Source organism: Eptesicus fuscus, chromosome 18 (assembly GCF_027574615.1).
Source record: "Eptesicus fuscus isolate TK198812 chromosome 18, DD_ASM_mEF_20220401, whole genome shotgun sequence".
Classification (NCBI taxonomy): domain Eukaryota; kingdom Metazoa; phylum Chordata; class Mammalia; order Chiroptera; family Vespertilionidae; genus Eptesicus; species Eptesicus fuscus.
The window spans coordinates 48,264,639-48,272,908 of record NC_072490.1 but is presented as its reverse complement, the minus strand read 5'-3'; positions in this window follow the sequence as shown (position 1 = coordinate 48,272,908).

Here is an 8,270-nt window from a genome sequence, read left to right as displayed (position 1 = left end):
AGGGAGAGAGGGAAAAAGAGAGAGGGAGAGAGAGAGAAAGGTTAGTGTTAAGGTTAGTGTTTGAAGAGTCAATTTGAAATGGTGAGCTTTCATGGGGTTATTTCAGAATATGTTCAGTGGGATATCATTTTGAATAAATCTCTCCCTTTAAGTGTTTATTAAAAGATTTAGTGAAGTTTATGAACAGTATAAGAAATTGAACTGTGCAGAGTTGATATTTTTTAAGAAAAGTCTTAATCTGAAATAAGTGTTGGTAATGATTAGATTATGTTTAATTCTCTTAGCCTAAGATTTGTTATATATTCCACTTATGCCAGATCATCTATACTAATAAAAGGATAATATGCTAATTAGACCGGATAGACCAGATGTCTTCCAGACATCTGGTGGCCGGCCTGCAAACCACCCAAGGCCCCTCTCCCAGGCCGGCCCCACCCCCATCAGTGACCCCCACCCCAATTGGGGACACACCCGGCCTGCAAACCCCTGACAGCCCCTCACCCAGGCCGGCCCCACCCCCAGCAGTGACCCCCACCCCAACTGGGGACACACCCGGCCTGCAAACCCCTGACAGCCCCTCACCCAGGCTGGCCCTGGCCCCCAGTGGGGACCCCCACCCCAATTGGGGGCCCCTTGCCCCAGCTGACCCCTCCACCCAGTGAGGACCCCCCCACCCAGATCTGGGGCCCCCTTCAGGGCAGACCAGCTGGCCCCCACCCGTGCACCAGGCCTCTATCCTATATAATAAAAGGGTAATATGCAAATTGACCCTAACAGCAGAATGACTGCTGGACCAGTCACTATGAAGCACACTGACCACCTCTTGGTTCCTTTCCCCGGCCGGCAGGCTTGGATTGCCTGATGGTGAACGGGGAACCAGGGGTGGGTAACGGTGTGGGGCAGGGCCAGCTGCAGGCAGCTGGGGAAGATGGCCCTGATCGCAGGCCAGGCATAGGGACCGTACCCGAATTTCGTGCCCCGGGCCTCTAGTATGTTTATATTGAGTTGTAAGTTGATGGTGTGTTGTGAAAACAATTTAATTAGTGATCAGCATCTGTGTTTATTGAAATGAAATAGAATGGAATAAAATGGAGTAAAATGGAATAGAAAAAAAATAGCATGGAATAGGAAATATCAGACTTCATTTAATATGGTAAGAGTTTTTACTCTTCATGTACATGTGTACTTGGTCACTTTATATCTATCTATATTTACACATATATTATATAATATTATTGCATAGATATATTCAGTATGACAATTGTTTTCAAACTTATTTTTGAATGTGACTCACAGTAAAGTTTGAAAACCACTGCTTGGTGAATTTTGTCAGAGTCATAATATTATCTCAGCTATGACTGGCCCATTGAAAATCTTACTTTAAGTAATGAGCAAACTTGTCATTTTTCCTTTGACTTTTCATTTATTTGGGGATTTTGAAATGGCTATACTTTTAAATTTTAAATCATTTTCTCTCTTTAGCCTCTTTTTCCTGGAGACAGTGATTAGTTATGAATGAGGGAAATAAAGCCACACTTCAAAGTTCAGCATATATTGCCATAGCATAATTTTCGAGAAGGGATTATTTCATCATTTTTCTAAAATTAATAATTCTGACATGTGCCTTCCTCATGCCTTTTCAGTGACCATAACTCACCTTAATACCACTTTTTGACATTAGACACCTCTCCAGAGAGGAAGAGAATAATTTAAAATTTAGGTGCATAAAGGTTATTAAACTAATACTTAAAATTCTGGTCGTGCACATTTTACTTTACTCATAATTAAATGCCACGCTTAGAAATGTGTGATCCCCACACATGCACATGCTCAAACCTGTGTCCACTTAAAGGACAAAGTGATGCTGAAGAATTCTTATTTTACTCGTAGGCTTTCTTCCAGGAGTAGTGCTCATGGCTCTCGCCAACAACCATAGCATTGAGCCAAAGCTGAAGACAGAATTGAAAAAACATAAAACACATAAAGCTTTCCTCATTTCTTGGAACCTTTTATAACTTGCGTTAGTCCTCTAATAACTAAGCATCTATGAGAAACAGGTTAAAATGCTAATAATAATCTATCTGTGGAACTTCAATAATGGAGCTATGTAGCTATGTTATTTGTTATTATTGATAAACTAGTGACCAGGTGCACGGATTCATGCACATTGAAAAGAAATTAATTAGAAGGTGGTTGGTAGGGTGGGACTGGGCGAGACGGACCAGACACACCCTGGAGCCAACCTCCCAAGTTCCCTACCTGTCTGGCCGCACCTTTGGTGGTGCCATGGCTTGAAGGGTGTCTGCGGTCACCTCAGCTTGGCAGTAAACCAGATTTGGGGCTGACAGTGCCCCAGCAACAACATAACCCATGGCCAAAGGTGGAATCTCGCGGCCCTGCGAGGAATTGGGCTCCTTCCTCTCTGATTCCCAGGTACTTCACCCAAGAACCACTACTGCCAAGTAACCGCAGCTCGGCAGCTCCTGCATTGAATGCCTGCCCCTGGTGGCCATTGAGCGTCATATCTACTGGCCAGCCACTTAGGCTTTTATATATATAGATAGATTTTCATGTCTCTTGTTGTAGGCATAACGTAAATGGAGGTGGGACATGCAAACATCATCAGTAGACTGGAATAAATTTTACCATAGACATGAGAAGCATGCTTAATGCCACTGTTATTTCAATTAGAATTTTCTCTTAAACCTGAGGGTTAACCACTCTTATTGACAGACTTGGTTGCTGTTGTGTAGTTTTGTTGTAGCTGTATTAGTAAGGATTTTTGGTTGCAGATCTGAAACCTTTTCTTACTAACCTGGTTTAAGCAATAAAGGCCATTTATTGACTCATGTATCTGGAAATTTGTAGGTAGTCTTGGCTTCAAATCTTAGGCAGGCCTTCTTTATGTTGGATCCCCACATTTTGCCTCCATTCTTTCAGTTTAGCAATCCCAGAAGAGTATATCTTTCCAGTAGTCTTGATAAAATCCAAGTACCAAGTCTCATTAGAATAAGTTGGATCACATGCTCATTGCAGAACTGAAGACTGTGGCCAATAGGATAGAACAGGGATTTGCCAGGCCTGAGTCACATTCTCATATCTGTTCTAAGGTAGGAGAAGGAACAGGTCCTAGAAAGGAAAAAACAGGCTGCTATTCAAAGGCAAGATATTGCATAAATGTTGAGAAAGAAAACACAGAAGATACTAAAAGGGAGGTCTTATTTTGACTATTTAAAAAATCTCAATGTCTTTAATTAAAAAAAACGTGAAATTATCTCCATCTTCCCATTACATTTGTTATTCATTAAAAAGGTATATATTGAATCAGGCATAGATATTCCCTTTAACTTCTTGGAGCAGAAGAATTGTATCCATGATTTTGAACAAGTATCTGCAATGCTTTATTAAATGATTTTCATCACTCAGGGTAATAAACAGGTGATTTGACTTAGCAGAGTACAGGTGCCATTTTTAATACTTAGTGCTCTCTGGAGGGCTTCCAAATAATAATAGCATCTTTAAAAGCTTTGGATTCCCCAAGGAGCAATAAAATTGTGCTGAGTATTGTCTGTGATAAATAACATACTTCCCTTCTCTTCCATATTCTTACATGAGAAAGGTCCAGATTTCCTAACATTATCTAAGGGTTAATTGTATAATGAAGGTCAGTACTTTTTTTGCTTTTCATTAGGACATGTTTCTTTGTATTTATAGTTGAGTAATGAGAATATGATAGGTTTTAAAAATATTAAAAATCACAGAAAATACACAACTTAAAATTTTGTTTTATAAAATGAAAATAGCTTAATTTTTTCCTGACCAGAATTCAAGGCTTGAGGAACTAAGATCCCAGAGGAAAAAGAAACACAGAAGAGTGAGTTTAAAATGCTGCATGGAATTTCCCCAAGACCTGGTTCATACTTCCAGGGTGAGAAAACAAAAAAATAAAGTTGAAAACATCTGATAAGAAGCCTGGCCAGTTAGGCTCAGTGGTTGAGCATCGACCCATAAATAAAGAGATCACTGGTTTGATTCCCAGGGCACATGTCCAGGTTGTGGGCTTGATTTCCAGCAGGGGAAGTGCTGGGGGCAGCCGATTGATGATGGTTCTCTCTCATTGATGTTTATATCTTTCTATCCCTCTCTCTTCCTCTTTCTCTAAAAAAAAAATAAAAAAAAAAAATTACACTATACCCAAGAATAAAATCAAAATGGATAAAAGACTTAAATGTAAGTCGTGAAACCATAAAAATCCTAGAAGAAATCATAGGCAGCAAAATCTCTGCCATCTCTCATAGCAATATGTTTGCCAATACATCTCCTAGGGCAAGGGAAACAAAAGAGAAAAAAAATTGGATTATGTCAAAATAAAAAACTTCTGCACAACAAAAGAAACCATTAACAGTATAAAAAGGGATCCCACTTCATGGGAGAACAGATTTGCCAATGATACATCTGATAAGAGGTTAAATATCCAAAATATATAAGGAAGTCATACAACTTAATAAAAGGAAGACAAAAAATCCAATTAAAAAATGCGAAAAGAACCTAAATAGACACTTCTTCAAAGAGAACATACAGATGGGCAATAGACATAGGAAAAATCCTCAGTGTCACTAATTATCAGAGATGCAAATGAAATGGCAATTAGATATCATCTCATACCTGTCAGAATGGCTACTATCAACAAATCAACAAATGACAAATGCTGGCAAGGATGTAGCGGACAGGGAACTCTAGTACATTGCTGGTGGGAATGTAGACTAGTGCAGCCACTTTTGAAAACAGAATGGAGTTTCCTCAAAACATTAAACATGGAGCTGCCATTTGACCTAGTTATCCCACTTGCAGGAATATATCCTAAAAAACCCGAAACACCAATCAGAAAGAATGTATGCACTCCTATGTTCATAGCTGTGCAATTTACAATAGTTAAGATCTGGAAACATCCCAAATGCCCATCAGTAGTTGAGGGGATAAAAAAGCTTTGGTATATTTATACCATGGAATACTATGTAGCAGTAAAAAAGAAGGATCTCTTACCCTTTGAGAGAGCATGGAGGGACCTGGAGAGTATCATGGTAAGTGAAAGAAGTCAGTCAGAGAAAGACAAGTATCTCATGATCTTACTCATATGTGGAACCTAAAGAACAAAGTAAATTGATGAAAAAAATAGACCCAGAGACATAGAATCATGGAACAGATTGTAGAATCTCAGAGAGAAGGTGGGGGGAAGTGAGGCGGAGAGATTAGCCAAAGAACTTATATGCATATATGCATAACCCATGGCCATAGACAATAGTGGGGTGAAGGCTTGGGGTGGGGAGCAGGTACGGGCTAGAAAGGGTCAATGGGAAAAAAAGGGGACATCTATAGTACTTTCAACAATAAGGATTAAAAAATAAAAACAACAAGAAGAAATAACTCTTGTGTCATAGCTTTGACTATGTTCTTGCTGTTCACTCTCAGTCTTGCTTTACAATAAAACAAAGAGAGGATTAGTGACTTGGGAAGATAAGCCAGTAGAAAATACATAAAGTACATAATGGGGGGAAAAGGATGTAAAAATAAAGAAAATTTTATAAGAGACATATTGGATGGTGTAGAGGTCTGGGCCTGCTTATTTGAGGCTCAGGAGGAGGTCAGGGAGAAAATGAGGACACAAGCAATATTTGAAGAGATGCTGGTCAAGAATTTTCCAAAAGAATCTTTATGAGCAAATAAAATAAAATAAAATATGTGGGCATATTATTGTAAAAACTGACAACAAAAAAACCTTAAAAGCCTCCAAAAAAAAAAAAAGACACATTTTAAAGGAATAGAAATTATACTTATGGTTTATTTTAAACAGAAATGTTGGAAGCTAGAAAACAATGGAATGGTATATTTAAAGTGCCAAAGAAAATAACTGTCAATAACTATTAAAGGGAAACTCTTCAGCCAGAAGAGAAATTGTCCAGATAGAATCCAGGAAATGTAGGAAGTAATGAAAACTACCAAAAAGATTAAGTATATAAGTAAAGATAAATGAATATAGACTTGTAAAAACAATAAAAATAATGTCTAGTAGAGTTTCACTCCCTGTAACCAAAGATGGGATCATTTAAGCATCCACCAGAATAGGAACTACAGTGGATTTAAACATATCAAACATTTTAAAGTTAGAAGTTCATAACAACATTTGGTTACCGTGGGAGGAAGTTGATGAACTAATTTATTATTTTGAAAAATAATATAAAATTTAAAGAATTGAACATGTCTCTTGCATTTTTTATACTACTGAGTAAGTTGTCATAAGTGGGGATTTTCTCTTGATAATAGTATTCCAGGCAGTAAATGAAAAAAAAAAAAAGAATTAGAATATCCTTATTTTTAATTCTTTAAATATATATAGTTTTTATTGATTTCAGAGAGAGGAAGGGAGTGGGAGAGAGATATAGAAATATCAATGATGAGAGAGATTCATTGGCTGGCTGCCTCCTGCACTCCCCCTACTGGGGGTTGAGTCTGCAACCCAGGCATGTGCCCCTACCAAGAATCAAAATGTGATCTTCTGGTTCATGGGTTGATGCTCAAACACTAACCCACACCAGCTGGGCCCTTATTTTTAATTCCAGTTAATTAATAGATCCAGGCATTGAACATGAATGGCTATGAATATTACAAAAATACAACCAGACATAGTGTGCTTCCTGAGGGAGGAATACTCACCTTCAGCCATGATACAGTTTTGCCAAAAACAAAGCAACAAAAAGTGAACCTGAATCTCATTAAGCCTCTAGACCTAATTACTAACAACTAGAATTTATATATAGGGAGCATTTTTTTAAAAATATAGCACTATTGAAAAAATTAGACAGTGGAAAACCTCTGTTTGAGCAAGCCAGTTTCTCCAATGAATAAGTAGCAAGGGGAAAAGATTTAGGTCGTTTTATAGGTTAAATGAACCTTATCAGCCATTCATGATTTGCAGAACTTGTTTGGATCTTGATTCAAAATTACCTGTAAAAATAGTTATGACATTTGATATATTTAGAAATTTGAACATTTACTGAATATTTTTTTGTATTCTGGTATCGATAATTTTTTACAATTTTGAAATGATATGTTATAAATTTTAAAAACACTCATTTTTTAGAGTTACATGCAGTGTGTTACAATAAACAGTTGCAAGATATATGATATGATGTTTAGGGTTTGCTTTAAAATGATATGGTTGAGGGAAATATGGATGAGGACAGAAATAGAACAAGATTGGCCATGAATTAATGATCATTAATGGGGGTTTCATTACAGTATTAAGTATTTTTGTATATGTTGGAATTCTTCATAACAAAAACCTTGAAAAAAATACATGTAGAATTACAGTAAAAAGCAACAATAATACATGAGTTGGAAATGGGGTTTGGGGTAAATGAAGTTAAAATGATGTACAGGCCTTATTCAGGGATTTGTCAAAATATCAATTATGGTAGGTTCTAATAAGTTGAAGAAACATTTTAGTTTCTAGAGTAACCACTTAAAGAATGTATAACTAACAAGCTGATAGACAGGGATAGTAGAATAATAAAAACATTTAATTGAAGACAAAATGATAATTAAGGAAAAAGATATATGGGACAAATAAGGAACATATTAGGATGGTGATGTAACATGTCTATAATAGTAATTACTTAATGTGAAAGGACTAATATTTCAATTTAAAAACAAAGATTATTAGACTAGATTATAAAGATGGGACAATTATATGACAATTACACGAGGCACATTCTAAATATAAAGCTATATATGTATATATATATATATATATGTATATAAAAGTCTGTAAAAAAGAAATACCATGCAAACACTTACTAATAGGTACAGTGCATCTATATGTGTACATACAAAGAGCATGTATGTACACATATATAATAATATGAAGTAATCTAATAGTACTAAAAGGAGAAATAAACAAATCTTTCAATTTAGTTGGGATTTTACCATACTTCTTTCAATAATTAATAGAAATGGAGGAAAATAAGAGTAAACATATAGCTATTCAAATACTTGTTTATAAATTTGATCTAATTATACTATAACCACCAACTGAAAAATACACATTTTTAAGTGTATATGCACTATAATCACCAACCGAAAAATGTACATTTTTAAGTGCCCGAAGAAGATTTTGCAAGTAGTCTGTATGCCTAGACATAAGCATTTCTTAACAAATTTCAAGAATTGAAACCAGAGTTCATTTTCTGATCACATTAGAATTAAGCCAAAAA